Source organism: Bombina bombina, chromosome 5 (genome assembly GCF_027579735.1).
Source record: "Bombina bombina isolate aBomBom1 chromosome 5, aBomBom1.pri, whole genome shotgun sequence".
NCBI lineage: Eukaryota > Metazoa > Chordata > Amphibia > Anura > Bombinatoridae > Bombina > Bombina bombina.
In genome coordinates, this window is record NC_069503.1 from 1058539498 (window position 1) to 1058558978 (window position 19481).

Below are 19481 nucleotides of genomic sequence, written 5' to 3' on the forward strand. Positions count from 1 at the left end.
ACTATGTACATCATGGAAAATGACACAACAAAAATATTTGATTTATTTATTGCATTTCATATGGTGAACTTTTCTTATATTATAATATTTCTGCAAAGATATATCCTAAAACCAAAAAGCCAAAAACTAAACACACATCTAGCACAGGGGTGTGACAGGGTTAAAGGAACATGAAACCCATTTAGGTTTAGGTAGAGCATACAATTTTAAACAACTTTACAGTTTACTTCTGCACTAGTGGTATCTAACTAAACACATGGATGAGCCAATGACAATCGGTATATATATACAGCCACCAATCAGCAGCTGGAACCTAGTTTTTTTTTTTGCTGTTTCTGAGCTTACCTAGATAAACCTTTCAGCAAAGGATAACAAGAGAAGGAAGAAAATGAAATAAAAGAAGCAAATTGGAAAGTTGTTTAAAATTGTATGTTCTACCTAAATCATGAATGCATAATTATGACTTTACTGTCCCTTTAAGGAGGGAGTGTGCAGATGTTTTGGGTGATACCATAGAATATATTTTTTTTCTGTAAGTAAAATGATGTTATTCTTTTTCTTTATGAGAGGATGGACCCTCATAGGAAGCTTCTAAGGGCAACATACAGCTTATTGGCTATTACTTGTGAGTCATTTGGTGTGGCTTATAAGGGCAACATACAGCTTATTGGCTGGTACTTGTGAGTCATTTGGTGTGGCTGATTCTAGAGATAAAACACATTGCTTCATCTATACATATTAGTTGAAGCAGTGATTAAAAGGCAGTAACATTTCTGTTTCTCACAAAACAAATATACCAAAGAAACACATTACACAGTAATCAATTGTTTAAATAGAGTTTAGGATTTTCATGTTTACTTTGTTCCTTTGAAGTTTATACTTAATTCTCAGCAATTCCTTTTCCGCCATGTGGATGAATATCATTTTAAGCAATATGTTTGAGGGGGTGAAACATTTCCGGTAAAACATTATGTGCTAAAGAAACAAAAAAATGAATAATATGTTTGCAAAAAATATGGGGATGTCCTATATAGAACAACTGTATTAATATTATGGCCTTTAACGTATATAAGAGAAGTCATAACTAATTTGAAAGTTATGAAAAAAGAATGACAAGGCAGCACTCAAATATCTTTGATAACAAGTGGTTTATTTTGCTCTTCCCAACATGTCAAAGACATGGATAACCCCCAAACCAAAATTGTGATTAAAAAGGAGTATTATTCACTACCAGGCCTGGTGTACAACACAATTCCTTAAACCAAATATGTAATTGCTAAATACAGAAAAGCGCAATCATGTAACAAGAACGCCTTAATGTATAACATTTGTATTAAGGATGCAATAAGCAACAATATATCACCAAGAGACATCAATTGGTAAATGTCCAGAACCATCAGAGCACTTAGTGTGAAGCACACGCTCTGTATTACTTGGGAAATTTGCTTGGTAAAGTTCCAGCGTTACTGAATATAGGCCAGCCAGCAAAAACAATGAAAAAGCAGCCTCACCACCATTCGCGGTAGAAGTTCCTGTTTACACCTGTGTCGTTACCTCTGTGTTGTACAGGACATATACAGTAAAACACATAAATACATATGTACACACATATAAACACACACACATATATATATATATATATATATATATATATATTTATAAAGCCTATTTAAGAGAGATAGATTAATGTATTTCGACAAATATCATATAAAAAGTAAGGGATATCAGCACTCTTTTGTTGAGAAAAGTCATATAAATATATTTATTTCAGAAAAAGATCCAACAAACAGCGGACCTCTGTCCCATCAATGAGCAGAAACCTGCACATAATGAAAACACATTTACAATAGATGCCTAACACATAATATTGACCGGCCAGTCTTGTCTAATGTTAACTCAAGCAGATAGGGTACCTCATACAGCAGACAGCTATATAAAGAAAGTGCAATAACTTCTGCTACTAAAATGGCAATCAAATGAAAGCAGAAATATGAAAACACAGGTATCTCAATAGCATAATCGCATAAAGCAACAGCAAGCAGCTGCCGCTGACATATTCAGCTTGGTTAATAAGATTTGGCAGTCCCACAAATGTATAGCAAGAGTAAACTTTGAAAGTCTTTACAAACTTCCCTTGCTAGTTTAGCAGATGTCTGCACTCATATAGCACCATTTGTAGAAACAAACATGTCCCGTATAGTTGAAACAGCAAGAAAAATGCCTTCAGTATTTCTTTCCTTATTACTTATAACATAAAAGTTACTGACAGGTTGATATGCTGTAATTATCATCTATTTTATAGGTTACCGTTTCTTCCGGTGAGTCCCCTGTTGTATCTCCTGGTATACATACATACACTGCGCCTAGTCCAGCGCTACTCCGCCTCTTCAGGGCTGTATGTCTTCTTCCAGGGCAAGCTGCACAAAACAAAAGTGCTCACATCCAGGCTGTGAGTAGTTGTATTCAGTCCCTTTATTTTCACTCGTGCATATTCTCATACACAGGCAGGGATCTTTTCTTGTCCAGCAAACAAAACAGCTCACTTTCTCTCCACCATCTCTGGGGCATTCAGGTGTGCGCTGCATACAATCAAGGGCTGACTCACGCTTGCAAACAGGTGTTGTTTTTCACTGCTTCAGGTGCTTATGTTTCCCTTGGTGCAAAACAATCTGTGGGATTTCTCATGCCAATGGTCAATCTGTGTGGCATCATAGGGACCATGCCTACGTACGTTTCACCCCTATATTGCTCCAAACATATCGGGGCTTCATCAGGGCTGATTATTTCAGGCTTGGGTGCTTCCTTTTATACCTAAAAACTCCTCCTCTACTCATTGCATCATAGTAAAAAAGGTATACCTAGAACAATTTCATGATCACAGGTACCGTAATACCTGATCTAGAAAGGATTATGGTATATATATAATTGTGCCATTCAAAATGTATTATCAAAACACACAGGATATGACAAACACCATGCCAGATTATATTGTTTTCTAATTTTTAAAATATACCTAGAGAAATGAAGCGAATTCCAACCTCTCATTTAGGCCTCTAGGATGTCTAGTTTTTAGCATATAGATCCAACGAGTCTCTTTCTGTAATAACATTGTATCATTGTCACCACCTCTATTATTCACAATACCCTTATCAATCCCCATTATTTTCAACTGTGATGCATCAGATTGATGGCACTGTGTGAAATGTCTAGCTATGGTGGTGTCTCTATTGTGTGAGATGTCATCTCTATGTTCTTGAATTCGATCTTTCAAAAACCTTTTCGTTTTTCCTACATAGAATTTGGGGCAGGAGCAGTGTATTAAATACACTACACCCACTGAATTACAGTTAAAGAAATATTTAACCTCATATTCTTTACTGTTACCTGCTGTAAACTTTTTTGCCTTTTCCATAAAAGGACAGTACACACATTGGCCACAAGGGTAATTACCTTTCACCCCTCTGTCCTTTCTCAGCCAGTCTGCACTTGATGGACTCCTATTGTACATACTCTTCACTAGATGGTCTTTTAAATTTGGTGATTTTCGTGCTACCATCTGGGGAAAATTCCCCACCTTATCTTCATATGTTAGAAGATGCCAGTGTTTTTGCAAAATTGACTGGATGGTTTCCCATTGGCAATTGTAGTTTGAAACAAATCTTATGTTATCCTTAAGGTTTGTTTTTTCCTTGCTTTTATAGAGCACCTAGTCTCTATCCAATTTATCAACTTTAGATATAGCTCTATTAACAACTTTTTTTGAGTACCCTCTGTCTAAGAATCTATCTTTCATCAGATCAGCATGTTTACTATATTTCCTTTTTGAAGAACAATTTCGCTTCAATCTGTTTTAAATGATGAAAAAACATTTAGAGACTCATTGTTTGTGTCATTTATTTCTATACTGCTACTTTGTGAGAGTGATTCATTCAGTTCAGCTTCCCACACCTCATCTGACATGGTGAACGCCATCCTACCCACTAAAGGGACACAAGAAATGAGGTCACGCAAAAAGTGGATCCTCTACCGAAACAAATCTATTAAGGACAATACATGCCCTTATTATGACAATATAATCTCTAATATATCTCAATCACCCAGAAATAAAGGGGGAATTAAACTGCCTTTTAGAAGAGAATGAATCAAGTAAGGCTGAACATAATGATCCCCTTATCACAACTGAATTTAAACCAAAATCAAGCTATATGCCTTCTCTAGCCTCAGTACCCTCAGTAAACCTTTTTCTCAAATTGGTAGAAAAAGACATTGAAAAGTTGCCAGAAAATATGATAATTAATGATAATCTAACCAAAAGTGAAAGAAAGGCTCTCAGGGATCTCATGTTGGCCCCCAACATTGTGATCAAGCCTGCCGATAAGGGCGGCAATCTCGTCATAATGGATGAATCCATGTATGTTAGAGAAGTCAAACGACAATTGAGTGTGGGGGACCAATATGAGAAACTTGGAGGGAATCCCCTAAAAGAGGTACAAAATAGTCTTTATCGATTACTCTATGATGCGAAACAGAAAGGAATAGTAACATTCAAAGAATTTTCATTTCTTTATCAACAATATCCAATCTTGCCTGTGTTTTATGTGATACCGAAGCTTCACAAAAGCTTACAGTGCCCACCAGGGCGTCCAATTGTAGCAGGAATTGGCAGTATCACAGAAAACATAGGCAATTATGTTGATCATTTTCTAAGACCCTTTCTAACCACCCTGCCATCCTATATTAAGGACACAGGGGACCTTCTCAAAAAATTGGATGGAATAAAAGTCAGTACAGAAACTCTCCTAGTATCCCTTGATGTGGAGGGGCTGTATTCATCTATCCCCCACATAGAGGGTTTGAAAGCAGTTGAACATTATTTAGATTCAAGGGGTCCTAAGTATAGACACCATACAGTTTTTGTAGTATCCCTGCTCAAGTTCATTTTGGAAAATAATATGTTTGTCTTTGACCACACTATGTACAGACAAAAAAGAGGTACGGCAATGGGGGCGGTATGTGCCCCCACTTATGCTTGCTTGCATTTAGGAGCATGGGAAATGGAAATCTATGAAAAATACAGTAGCATCTTTGAGGAGAACGTCATCCTCTGGATTCGCTATGTGGATGACGTTCTCCTCCTATGGGATGGACCCCAAGATGTACTAGAAACTTTTATCATGGATTTGAATAAAAATGACAAAAATATTTTGTTAACCCATCAAATTGACAAAAATAGTCTTTCGTTCCTGGATATCTTGATAAGTAAAGAAGGTGACTCAATAGTAACAGAAAACTATAGGAAGCAGACAGCGACCAATAGTATTCTACAGGCACAAAGTAGCCATCCTGAACACCTCAAAAGAGGCATTCCTTTTGGACAATTTCTCAGATTGAAACGAAATTGTTCTTCAAAAAGGAAATATAGTAAACATGCTGATCTGATGAAAGATAGATTCTTAGACAGAGGGTACTCAAAAAAAGTTGTTAATAGAGCTATATCTAAAGTTGATAAATTGGATAGAGACGAGGTGCTCTATAAAAGCAAGGAAAAAACAAACTTTAAGGATAACATAAGATTTGTTTCAAACTACAATTGCCAATGGGAAACCATCCAACCAATTTTGCAAAAACACTGGCATCTTCTAACATATGAAGATAAAATCAAAGATAAGGTGGGGAATTTTCCCCAGATGGTAGCACGAAAATCACCAAATTTAAAAGACCATCTAGTGAAGAGTATGTACAATAGGAGTCCATCAAGTGCAGACTGGCTGAGAAAGGACAGAGGGGTGAAAAGTAATTACCCTTGTGGCCAATGTGTGTACTGTCCTTTTATGGAAAAGGCAAAAAAGTTTACAGCAGGTAACAGTAAAGAATATGAGGTTAAATATTTCTTTAACTGTAATTCAGTGGGTGTAGTGTATTTAATACACTGCTCCTGCCCCAAATTCTATGTAGGAAAAACGAAAAGGTTTTTGAAAGATCGAATTCAAGAACATAGAGATGACATCTCACACAATAGAGACACCACCATAGCTAGACATTTCACACAGTGCCATCAATCTGATGCATCACAGTTGAAAATAATGGGGATTGATAAGGGTATTGTGAATAATAGAGGTGGTGACAATGATACAATGTTATTACAGAAAGAGACTCGTTGGATCTATATGCTAAAAACTAGACATCCTAGAGGCCTAAATGAGAGGTTGGAATTCGCTTCATTTCTCTAGGTATATTTTAAAAATTAGAAAACAATATAATCTGGCATGGTGTTTGTCATATCCTGTGCGTTTTGATAATACATTTTGAATGGCACAATTATATATATACCATAATCCTTTCTAGATCAGGTATTACGGTACCTGTGATCATGAAATTGTTCTAGGTATACCTTTTTTACTATGATGCAATGAGTAGAGGAGGAGTTTTTAGGTATAAAAGGAAGCACCCAAGCCTGAAATAATCAGCCCTGATGAAGCCCCGATATGTTTGGAGCAATATAGGGGTGAAACGTACGTAGGCATGGTCCCTATGATGCCACACAGATTGACCATTGGCATGAGAAATCCCACAGATTTTTTTGCACCAAGGGAAACATAAGCACCTGAAGCAGTGAAAAACAACACCTGTTTGCAAGCGTGAGTCAGCCCTTGATTGTATGCAGCGCACACCTGAATGCCCCAGAGATGGTGGAGAGAAAGTGAGCTGTTTTGTTTGCTGGACAAGAAAAGATCCCTGCCTGTGTATGAAAATATGCACGAGTGAAAATAAAGGGACTGAATGCAACTACTCACAGCCTGGATGTGAGCACTTTTGTTTTGTGCAGCTTGCCCTGGAAGAAGACATACAGCCCTGAAGAGGCGGAGTAGCGCTGGACTAGGCGCAGTGTATGTATGTATACCAGGAGATACAACAGGGGACTCACCGGAAGAAACGGTAACCTATAAAATAGATGATAATTACAGCATATCAACCTGTCAGTAACTTTTATGTTATAAGTAATAAGGAAAGAAATACTGAAGGTATTTTTCTTGCTGTTTCAACTATACGGGACATGTTTGTTTCTACAAATGGTGCTATATGAGTGCAGACATCTGCTAAACTAGCAAGGGAAGTTTGTAAAGACTTTCAAAGTTTACTCTTGCTATACATTTGTGGGACTGCCAAATCTTATTAACCAAGCTGAATATGTCAGCGGCAGCTGCTTGCTGTTGCTTTATGCGATTATGCTATTGAGATACCTGTGTTTTCATATTTCTGCTTTCATTTGATTGCCATTTTAGTAGCAGAAGTTATTGCACTTTCTTTATATAGCTGTCTGCTGTATGAGGTACCCTATCTGCTTGAGTTAACATTAGACAAGACTGGCCGGTCAATATTATGTGTTAGGCATCTATTGTAAATGTGTTTTCATTATGTGCAGGTTTCTGCTCATTGATGGGACAGAGGTCCGCTGTTTGTTGGATCTTTTTCTGAAATAAATATATTTATATGACTTTTCTCAACAAAAGAGTGCTGATATCCCTTACTTTTTATATGATATTTGTCGAAATACATTAATCTATCTCTCTTAAATAGGCTTTATAAATTTAAATTAATAAGGGTCTGCACCAATTGATGTGACTACATCGAATTATTAATGCTATTGTAAACAATAGTATACATATTATCTCTCCCCACTAATTTTTATATTTGTACATATATATATATATATATATATATATATATATATATATATATAAATATAAATATATATATATATATATATATATATACAGTCCCAAAGGCATTGCACTCCTAGTCCACAATACAGCAGCTGCCGGGGTGCATAAGTCCAAAGAAGTATAAAGTTCCAAAGATGACTGCACTCACTGGATTTTTAGAAGAGTAAAAAATAACCTTTAATATTACATAGCAAAAATAAGGGAAAATGGAATGACATTTCGGTGCTGTAACGGCACCTTTATCATATGATCCTAGATAAAAAAAGGAAGTCTCAATGTCAGTGCATCTTCAGTGTGATGCCCTAAAAGAAAGCATAAAATCATTCAAGTCACAGCTTATTTATACCCACATGTGAGCAATCAAGCGAACCACATCGCTGGTGAATTTAATCACATGTGCCGTGTCAGCGTTGTCTGTGAGCACGTCCTGCTGATTCTCAGTGTATTCTAATTGGTCAACGTCATTCCCAGTGAGAGTCAATCACTTTGCGGGTTAGACCGCATGGCTAATTTACTTATCCAGCAACGCAGAGATTCAGCCACGACCCTGCTGCTAGCGTCATCATGTAGGTTTATTATAGAAACATAGATATTGACGGCAGATAAGAGCCATAGGCCCAGCAAGTCTTAAATATGCCCAGCAAGTCTTTAATATACCAATATTCATCATAGAATAAGAGAGGATGGATGTCAATCACACGGTCATAAGCAACTGTGTGACTCCATTCCTCATATCGATCCACACTCGATAACCATTTCACATCTGATGACAAAAGAGTTTCAGGATAAAGCATGATGTTTATTATGTAGAATACACATTTCTTTGGTAAATTGGAAAATGCTCATATGGAAGGGTCCCCATCCACAGTAAAAAAGACACAGAGTCCCAGATGAAAAAACTGTGTTATGGGTTGTAGAAATGGTTAAAAAATAATATCAAATTGCACATAGCAGAGGGAGAATCAGGTGGTCTGAGGTAAATCATAATTAGATGATATGAATGTCAGACTCACAGGGGGGTAGTTATCAAGCCGTCAACCTCAAATACGCTGCGTATTCCGCAGCGTATTTGTGGCGAGGCTGATACGCCTTAGTTATCAAAGGCTCGAGACCGGCAAAAGTAGAATTTTGTGACGTCAGCTTCGATCCGCCGGACTCAGTCCGACACAGATCGATTCTTACGTCACTCCAGATGTTCCGCACACAAGTGCGGCACATTCTCACTACTTTTGCTAGCTATCAAAAAACTAGCAGGTACGCTCGGCACTTTTACGGCCCAGCGTACCTGGTTTTCAAAGCGCCAGCCTGGAGGCGGCGGATCCCATAGGAATCAATGGGAGTCTGACCATAGCGAAAGTACAAGTTCGCTGCTGACAGACATCCCATTGATTTCTATGGGAGCTGTCTACACCTAACACCCTAACATGTACCCCGAGTCTAAACACCACTAATCTGACCCCCCCTACACCGCCGCAACTAAATAAAGTTATTACCCCCTAAACCGCCGCTCCCGGAGCCCACCGCAAGCTACTCTATACATATTAACCCCTAAACCGCCGCTCCCGGAGCCCACCGCAACTATAATAAATGTATTAACCCCTAACACGCCGCTCCCTGAACCCGCCGCAACCTATATTAAATGTATTAACCCCTATCCTGCCCCCCTACACCGTCGCCACCTATAATACATTTATTAACCCCTAATCTGCCCCCCCTACACCGTCGCCACCTATAATAAATTTATTAACCCCTATCCTGCCCCCCACTACGCCGCCGCCACTGTAATAAAATGATTAACCCCTAAACCTAACCCTAACCCTAACGCCCCCTAACTTAAATATTAATTAAATAAATCTAAATAAATTAACTCTTATTAACTAAATGAATCCTATTTAAAACTAAATACTTACCTTTAAAATAAACCCTAATATAGCTACAATATAAATAATAATTATATTCTAGCTATCTTAGGATTTATTTTTATTTTACAGGTACCTTTCAATTTATTTTAACCATGTACAATAGCTATTAAATAGTTATTAACTATTTAATAGCTTACCTAGCTAAAATAAAGAGAAATGTACCTGTGAAATAAATCCTAACCTAAGTTACAATTACACCTAACACTACACTATACTTTAATAAATTATTCCTATTTAAAAATAAATACTTACCTGTAAAATAAACCCTAAGATAGCTACAATGTAATTAATAATTATATTATAGCTATCTTAGGATTTATATTTATTTTACAGGTAACTTTGTATTTATTTTAGCTAGTTAGAATAGTTATTAAATAGTTATTAACTATTTAATAACTACCTAGCTAAAAGAAATACAAAATTACCTGTAAAATAAATCCTAACTTAAGTTACAATTAAACCTAATACTACACTATCATTAAATTAACTAAATAAACTACCTACAAAGAACTACAATGAAATACAATTACATAAACTAACTAAAGTACAAAAAATAAAAAAAGCTAAGTTACAAAAAATAAAAAATTAAGTTACAAACATGTTAAAAATATTACAACAATTTTAAGCTACTTACACCTAATCTAAGCCCCCTAATAAAATAACAAACCCCCCCAAAATAAAAAAAATCCCTACCCTATTCTAAATTACATAAATTTCAAAGCTCTTTTACCTTACCAGCCCTTAAAAGGGCCATTTGTGGGGGCATGCCCCAAAGAAAACAGCTCTTTTGCCTGTAAAAGAAAAGTACAACCCCCCCCCAACATTAAAACCCACCACCCACATACCCCTAATCTAACCCAAACCCCCCTTACAAAAACCTAACACTAATCCCCTGTAGATCATCCTACCTTGAGTCGTCTTCACTCAGCCGAGCCACCGATGGAACTGAAGAGGACATCCGGAGCGGAAGAAGTTAATCCTCCAAGCGGCGCTGAAGAAGTCTTCGATCCGGCCGATGTCATCTTCAAAGAGGCGCTGAAGAGGTCTTCTATCCGGGCGAAGTCATCTTCCAAGCCGGGTCTTCAATCTTCCTTCCGCCGACGCGGAACCACCTTCTTCACCGACGGACTACGACGAATGACGGCTCCTTTAAGGGACGTCATCCAAGATGGCGTCCCCTCAATTCCGATTGGCTGATAGGATTCTATCAGCCAATCGGAATTAAGGTAGGAAAATCTGATTGGCTGATGGAATCAGCCAATCAGATTCAAGTTCAATCCGATTGGCTGATCCAATCAGCCAATCAGATTGAGCTCGCATTCTATTGGCTGATCGGATTTTCCTACCTTAATTCCGGATTTTCCTACCTTAATTCCGATTGGCTGATAGAATCCTATCAGCCAATCGGAATTGAGGGGACGCCATCTTGGATGACGTCCCTTAAAGGAGCCGTCATTCGTCGTAGTCCGTCGGTGAAGAAGGTGGTTCCGCGTCGGCGGAAGGAAGATTGAAGACCCGGCTTGGAAGATGACTTCGCCCGGATAGAAGACCTCTTCAGCGCCTCTTTGAAGATGACATCGGCCGGATCGAAGACTTCTTCAGCGCCGCTTGGAGGATTAACTTCTTCCGCTCCGGATGTCCTCTTCAGTTCCATCGGTGGCTCGGCTGAGTGAAGACGACTCAAGGTAGGATGATCTTCAGGGGATTAGTGTTAGGTTTTTGTAAGGGGGGTTTGGGTTAGATTAGGGGTATGTGGGTGGTGGGTTTTAATGTTGGGGGGGGGTTGTATTTTTATTTTACAGGCAAAAGAGCTGAACTTTTTGGGGCATGCCCCCACAAATGGCCCTTTTAAGGGCTGGTAAGGTAAAAGAGCTTTGAAATTTATGTAATTTAGAATAGGGTAGGGATTTTTTTTATTTTGGGGGGGTTTGTTATTTTATTAGGGGGCTTAGATTAGGTGTAAGTAGCTTAAAATTGTTGTAATATTTTTAACATGTTTGTAACTTAATTTTTTATTTTTTGTAACATAGCTTTTTTTATTTTTTGTACTTTAGTTAGTTTATGTAATTGTATTTCATTGTAGTTCTTTGTAGGTAGTTTATTTAGTTAATTTAATGATAGTGTAGTATTAGGTTTAATTGTAACTTAAATTAGGATTTATTTTACAGGTAATTTTGTATTTCTTTTAGCTAGGTAGTTATTAAATAGTTAATAACTATTTAATAACTATTCTAACTAGCTAAAATAAATACAAAGTTACCTGTAAAATAAATATAAATCCTAAGATAGCTATAATATAATTATTAATTACATTGTAGCTATCTTAGGGTTTATTTTACAGGTAAGTATTTATTTTTAAATAGGAATAATTTATTAAAGTATAGTGTAGTGTTAGGTGTAATTGTAACTTAGGTTAGGATTTATTTCACAGGTACATTTCTCTTTATTTTAGCTAGGTAAGCTATTAAATAGTTAATAACTATTTAATAGCTATTGTACATGGTTAAAATAAATTGAAAGGTACCTGTAAAATAAAAATAAATCCTAAGATAGCTAGAATATAATTATTATTTATATTGTAGCTATATTAGGGTTTATTTTAAAGGTAAGTATTTAGTTTTAAATAGGATTCATTTAGTTAATAAGAGTTAATTTATTTAGATTTATTTAATTAATATTTAAGTTAGGGGGGCGTTATGGTTAGGGTTAGACTTAGGTTTAGGGGTTAATACATTTATAAGACTTGCGGCGGGGTCTAGGAGCGGCGGTTTAGGGGTTAATACATTTATAAGACTTGCGGCGGGGTCTAGGAGCGGCGGTTTAGGGGTTAATACATTTATAAGACTTGCGGCGGGGTCTAGGAGCGGCGGTTTAGGGGTTAGTAACTTTATTTAGTTGCGGGGGCCTCCGGGGGCGCCGGTATAGGGGGTAGAACAGTGTAGTTTAGTGTGAGTGCTTAGTGACAGGCTAGCAATAAAGCTGGGAAAAAGCCGAAGGGCAGCGAGATCGGATGAGTGATAACTGTCACAGTCCGCTGCTCATCGCCCCGCGGCTTTTTGACAGCTTTATTTGATAACTTAGGCGAACGTATTCAAGGTCCGCGGCGGCGAAGGTAGGCGAGCTTAGGCGGACGTATTGGGCCGGCGAAGCCAGAAAAGTAGACGGCTTGATAAGTAGCCCCCACAGTGTTGAATCCCAGATTCCTACATATTGTTATATCACGTTATTAACCTATAAACGGTCCAAAGTCCAGTTTGATATTTAGGCCTTTAGGGGATACTGTATCAAGCATGAATATCCACCTGGATTTCAATTGCAGTAACATCCTTGCACAATCACCACCCCTCTTTTGTGGTGGAATATGGTCAATGATCATGCTGCGCAGACTTGACAAGTTATGTTTATGTGTGACAAAATGGTGTGCCACAGGAAGATCCGACTTTCCATTTTTCATTGCCTCCCTGATTGAAAACCTATGGTTGGCCATTCTCACTTTAAAAGAGGTAGTCGTTTTTCCCTATATAAAAAAGGGAACATGTACTGCTACATGTAAGCCTATGCCTTATGGAGTATCTCTTATTCTTGTGTGGGTGTTGAAATGAATCTCCTACATGCATGCTGTTACAAGTCACACAGTCCCCACAGCTAAAGCATCCTAGTTTACTTGTTTTCAACCACGTTTCTTGTTGGTAACATTGCTTGTGATCCATTTTGACCAACATATCTCTGATGTTAGCGCTGCGGAATCTGTTGGCGCTCTACAAATAACCGATAATAAATAAATAAATAAATGTTCCTTGTTCTGCGGTATACCAGTCTTGCTAGTTTCTGTTTCCAGTTCCCAAGACTCTTATCAGTCCCCAGAATACCCCATCTATTACCTATGGATTGCTGTATAGTTGAAGGTATCGGGGTATACGTGGTGATAAAGTTAAGTTGTTGGTCTGTCATTGTGGGTTCTTTTTTAGTAGAGGTAAGGAGCATGGCTTGCAAGTATTTATCCAGATCACGTCTAGCAGTCATAATGTCTCTTCTGTCATGAGCCCTCTGTTACAATTTGTCACACATCAAGTCAAGTTGGGACCTGAGTAATTCTGGTTCGGAGTTGTTTCTGACCACTCTAGTTAATTGAGAGGAGATGACCCCCATCTTTTGATGTTTTGGATGGTAACTAGATGCCAGTAGAAGGGAGTTTCTATCTGTCATTTTAGAATAAAGGGAAGTACCAAATTGAATTCCCTGATCCTGTCTTTTCTTGAAAATATTCAAATCTAAAAAGTGGATTTGATTTAAATCATGTTCCATCTTAAACCGAATGGGTATGTCCATGTGATTCAAATTATGTACCCAACTCATTAGACTTTCAAGGTCGCCCTTCAATAGGAAGAACAAGTCATCAATATATCTTGTATAAAAGCCTATGTTTGGCTGTAGCATCGGTTTCATTATTTCAAGTTCATACCATAGCATGTAAATGTTGGTATAAACTGGAGCCATGTTCGACCCCATGGCCGTACCAGCTACCTGCAAATAGTAGCTGTTCTCAAAACTGAAATAATTTTTAGCAAGACATTGTTCCATGAGTTCCTATAGAAACTCTAATGGTGGACCTTTATAGTGCAGATTTCCTGTGACTACGGATCTGACAGCCTCCAACCCCCCAAGATGGGAAATAACAGTATAGAGGCTGTCAACACCCATAGTCACCAGAATATCGTCTTCATCGATAGAATCAATGTTACTTAGCTTTCTAATCATAGTAGTAGAATCAAGTAGAAATGAGAAAGAATTTTCTACCACTGGTTGAAATTTGAAAATCAACATATTTTGCTATCCCTGATAATAAAGACTCCCTGGCAGAGACTATTGGTCTACCTGGGGGACAGGAGTCCTCTCTTATTCCATGATTAATGTCGGCATATTTACTCACTTTTGTTGCCAATGGTTTAGACCTTAATGGCTGTGTGTTGAGTTATTTTGAGGGGACAGCAAATTTACACTGTTATACAGGTTGTTCACTCACTACTTTACATTGTAGCAAAGTATAATTTCTTCAGTGTTGTCACATGAAAAGATATAATAAAATATTTACAAAAATGTGAGGGGTATACTCACTTTTGTGAGATACTGTATATATATATATATATATATATATATATTTATATATATATATATATATGTGTGTGTGTACATACAGTATGTATTTAGGTATTTATATGTGTGTATATATGTATTTACAGACATATAACACAAATAAACACAAATATATATGTACACATATATAGACATATATATAAGTGCATAATAAAATATTTACAAAAATGTGAGGGGTGTATTCACTTTTGTGGGATACTGTACACATTAATATATATATTTATATATATATATATATATATATATATATATATATATATATATATATATATACGTAGTTCATTAACAAATCTAGACAGGCCCAGAGGCTTGTTTTCCCACAGAAAACCTGTGAATTACATATTTTCCAATGCAGCAAAGGATTCTGGGTAAGATATACAAATTAAGTACACAATGACACACCTTTTTACTTCAGTCTGCTTTTCAGCAGGTTCCCTTTACGCCAAAGTATCGCTGTTCACACAGCTTATAAACTTAGCTAGGGTTAGTGCACCTTTTATCTCCCCCTAATTTAAAATGTTGTTGTATTCTGCCTGGAATCAACTTCACCCAGCAGTGATTCTAACCTTCTCCCAGCTGATGAGTGGCAAAAACCACGAAACAGTCTGTCATGGGATGGTTATGAATCACTGCACTAACCCTACCTAAGTTTATAAGCTGTGTGAACAGCGATACTTTGGCGTAAAGGGAACCTGCTGAAAAGCAGACTGAAGTAAAAAGGTGTGTCATTGTGTACTTAATTTGCATATCTTACCCAGAATCCTTTGCTGCATTGGAAACAATGTAATTCATAGGTTTTCTGTGGGAAAACAAGCCTCTGGGCCTGTCTAGATTTGTTAATGAACTACACAATGAGTTATTTTTTCTATATTTTGTGCGTAGTGGAGGATTTTAAACTCGCCTTTTATCTCCCCCTAATTTAAAATGTTGTTATATGTATATATACATATATATATATATATATATATATATATATATATACAGGCATACCTTAGAGATATTGTTGGTTTGGTTCCAGAACACTGCAATAAAGTGAATATAGCAATAAAGTGAATTTCCCAGTGCATATAAAAGTTATATTTACACTAAACTGTAGTATATTAAGTGTGCAGTAGTATGATGTCTAAAAAAAAACAATCTACATACCTTAATTAAAAATACTTTATTGCTACAAAATTATAGCTATCATCTGAGCCTTCAGCGAGTAGTAATCTTTTTTCTGGTGGGGTATATATATATAGTTGTGTATATATGTGTATTTATGTGTTAATATGTGTATATATGTTGTACAAATGGTGCCGATAGACTTGCCGATATATATATATATACATACAGTATCTCACAAAAGTGAGTACACCCCTCACATTTTTTGTAAATATTGTATTATATCTTTCCATGTGACAACACTGAAGAAAATACACTTTTCTACAATGTAAAGTAGTAAGTGTACAGCCTGTATAACAGTGTAAATTTGCTGTTCCCTCAAAATAACTCAACACACAGCCATTAATGTCTAAACCGTTGGCAACAAAGGTGAGTACAGCCCTAAGTGGAAATGTCCAAATTGGGCCAATTAGCCATTTTCCCTCCCCAGTGTCATGTGACTCAGTAGTGTTACAAAATCTCAGGTGTGAATGGGGAGCAGGTGTATTAAATTTGGTGTTATCGCTCTCACACTCTCTCATACTGGTCACTGGAAGTTCAACATGGCACCTCATGGCAAAGAACTCTCTGATGATCTGAAAATTTTTTTTTTTGCTCTACATAAAGATGGCCTAGGCTATAAGAAGATTGCCAAGACCCTGAAACTGAGCTGCAGCATGGTGGGCGAGACTATACAGCGATTTCACAGGACAGGTTCCATTAAGAGCAGGCCTCGCCATGGTCGACCAAAGAGGTTGAGTGCACGTGCTCAGCATCATATCCAGAGGTTGTCTTTGGGAAATATACGTATGAGTGCTGCCAGCATTGTTGCAGAGGTTGAAGGGGTTAAGGGGGTCAGTCTGTCAGTGCTCAGACCATACGCCGCGCACTGTATCAAATTGGTATATACACAGTCTCCATGTAAAGACATCACTCACTGGGTTTGGTACAAAACTTAACTTTTATTGCAAAGTATCCACAAAAAGTCCCATGACAATTCAGTGCTTAACCTTTTTCAAATGAGTTAGGCACCGAAACATCATGGGGCTTTTTATGGATACTTTGCAATAAAAGTTAAGTTTTATACCAAACCCAGTCAGTGCTGTCTTTACATGGAGACTGTACATACTATTTTTGACTGAGCACCATGGTATATGCTATTACATTGAAACATATATATATATACATATATAATCTATGTTAAAGTCCTTTGCATGCCTTTTTTTCTAACACCTGAGACCTCCTATCTTTGAGCCCTCATCACTTTTTATTGCATTTTTTTAAAAATATTTTTTATCAGACAGTGTTATTATGAGTGTAACTGTACATTTAAATGTATTTTTGATGTGCTTTGCGCAACTTTTTAGCCTCGCGTAACCAGAGCTCTGAAGTCGCGCTACACTGACGCTTGTTAAATTTAATTGCGCTCAAGTAAACGTGTTCATTTTCAACCTGTAATACGCATGCTACTTCTGACGCGCTCAAAGAGCCGTGATATAACCCTTTTCACTCACTCGCACGCACGCAACAGTTAGCACACCACTCGTAATCTAGCCCTATGTCATTTATCAGTCCATCTCACACACAATATAATTTTCTCCATCCATCCCAACAAGCGGGTAGCTTTGGCATACGTTCAAAGACTAAGAGATGCATGTTACATCCAAAAATGGCCATTACAAGATTATCTTCTCCAGTAACTGCATTGACAGTAGTTTGGCCATTAAAAAAAAAATGCAGGAAACAGTGTGTTAATGAATTCAGAAAATGTTCACACACTTCTTTAATTGCAAGACTACAGAAAATGTGTTTTTATGAGTTTTTAACATATTTTTCTGTTTTTAGTCTTTCAGGACAAATGCAAACAAATGTTAAATGTTTCTCAAAAACTACGTGTAGTAGATAAATAAAAATAAACTAATTTGACATTGTAATGATTCACTTACATATGTTCTGCTTTAGATAACTACATAAAATGTAACTGGTGAATCAGTTTATTTGCTCTTCAGGCAAATAGCAGATATATAAAAATAAAATAATGGTTACTATAGACTTATTTAACAAAAACATTTGTATCATGGTGACAGGATAAACAGTTTGTCACTTTTCCCAAAAGATGCCATCAAATGTTTGAACAGACATCACACACCTTTTTTATTTACTGTAAAAATTGTGTTTCTTTCCTAAGATATAGTGAGTCTATGACGTCATCATTTACTATTGGAGCTATCACTCCTGGCCAGCAGGAGGAGGCAAAGAGCACCACAGCAAAGCTGTTAAGTATCACTTCCCTTCCCACAAACCCCAGTCATTCTCTTTGCCTTGGTGCATGGAGGAGGTGGTTTTGGTGTCTGAAGAAAAATTGTATTTCCTTCGCTTCAAGCAAGATTTTATCTAGTATAGAAAGCCAGAGTAGGTTTACTCTGTTCTTTTCTATTTTCCAGAATTGGGTCTAGCTGTAGTCTACGTTAATCTCTTCAGTAGGGTAGTGGTGGCTTTAAAGCCATAAGGAACTTGTGAAGTTTTCCTAACATGTTGCAGCCCTAGTAAAGAAAGCCAGAGTAGGTTTACTCTGTTCTTTCTTTTTTTCACAGGTCTCTGTAAGGAGTGGCGTCCTTCTATACCGTGTGAGCTGTACTCCTGCCGGACGGCTAGATACAGGTAAGTGCGTTTGGTCTTCTAAGTATGGGAGACTGTGCACTTATAAAGATTCTGCAACATTATTTGGGACATTTATATCCTAGTTGGGATATTTCTTTGGCAGCGTGCAGGCACTTAATGTGACATATGTAAGAGACAGACTGCTTCTCCTTCATGAGTGATGAAGGGGTTAATCAGTTGTGTGGGGCTCATTTTTATTTGGACACTATGAGGGGTAGTTATCAAGCCGTCTACTTTACCTGCCTTCGCCGGTCCAATACGCCCGCCTAAGCTCGCCTACCATCGCCGCCGCGGACCTGAATACGTTCGCCTAAGTTATCAAAAAAGCTGTCAAAAAAGCTGTCAAAAAGCTGCGCACCAAGTACGGGGCAATGAGCAGCGGACTGTGAGAGTTATCACTCATCCAATCTCGCTGCTCTTCGGCTTTTTGACAGCTTTATTGCTAGCCTGTCACTAAGCACCCACACTAACTACACTGTTCTACCCCCTATACTGGCGCCCCCGGAGCCCCCTGCAACTCAATAAAGTTATTAACCCCTAAACCGCCGCTCCTAGACCCCGCCGCAACTCTTATAAATGTATTAACCCCTAAACCACCGCTCCCGGACACCGCCGCCACCTACATTATACCTACTAACCCCTATCCTGCCCCCCCTATACCGCCGCCACCTATAATAAAGTTATTAACCCCTATCCTGCGGATCCCGGACCTCGCCAAAACTAAATAAATAGTTTAACCCCTAAACCGACACTCCCGGACCCCGCCGCAACCTATATTAAATTTATTAACCCCTAATCTGCCCCCCCTACACCGTCGCCACCTATAATAAAGTTATTAACCCCTATCCTGCGGATCCCGGACCTCGCTGCAACTAAA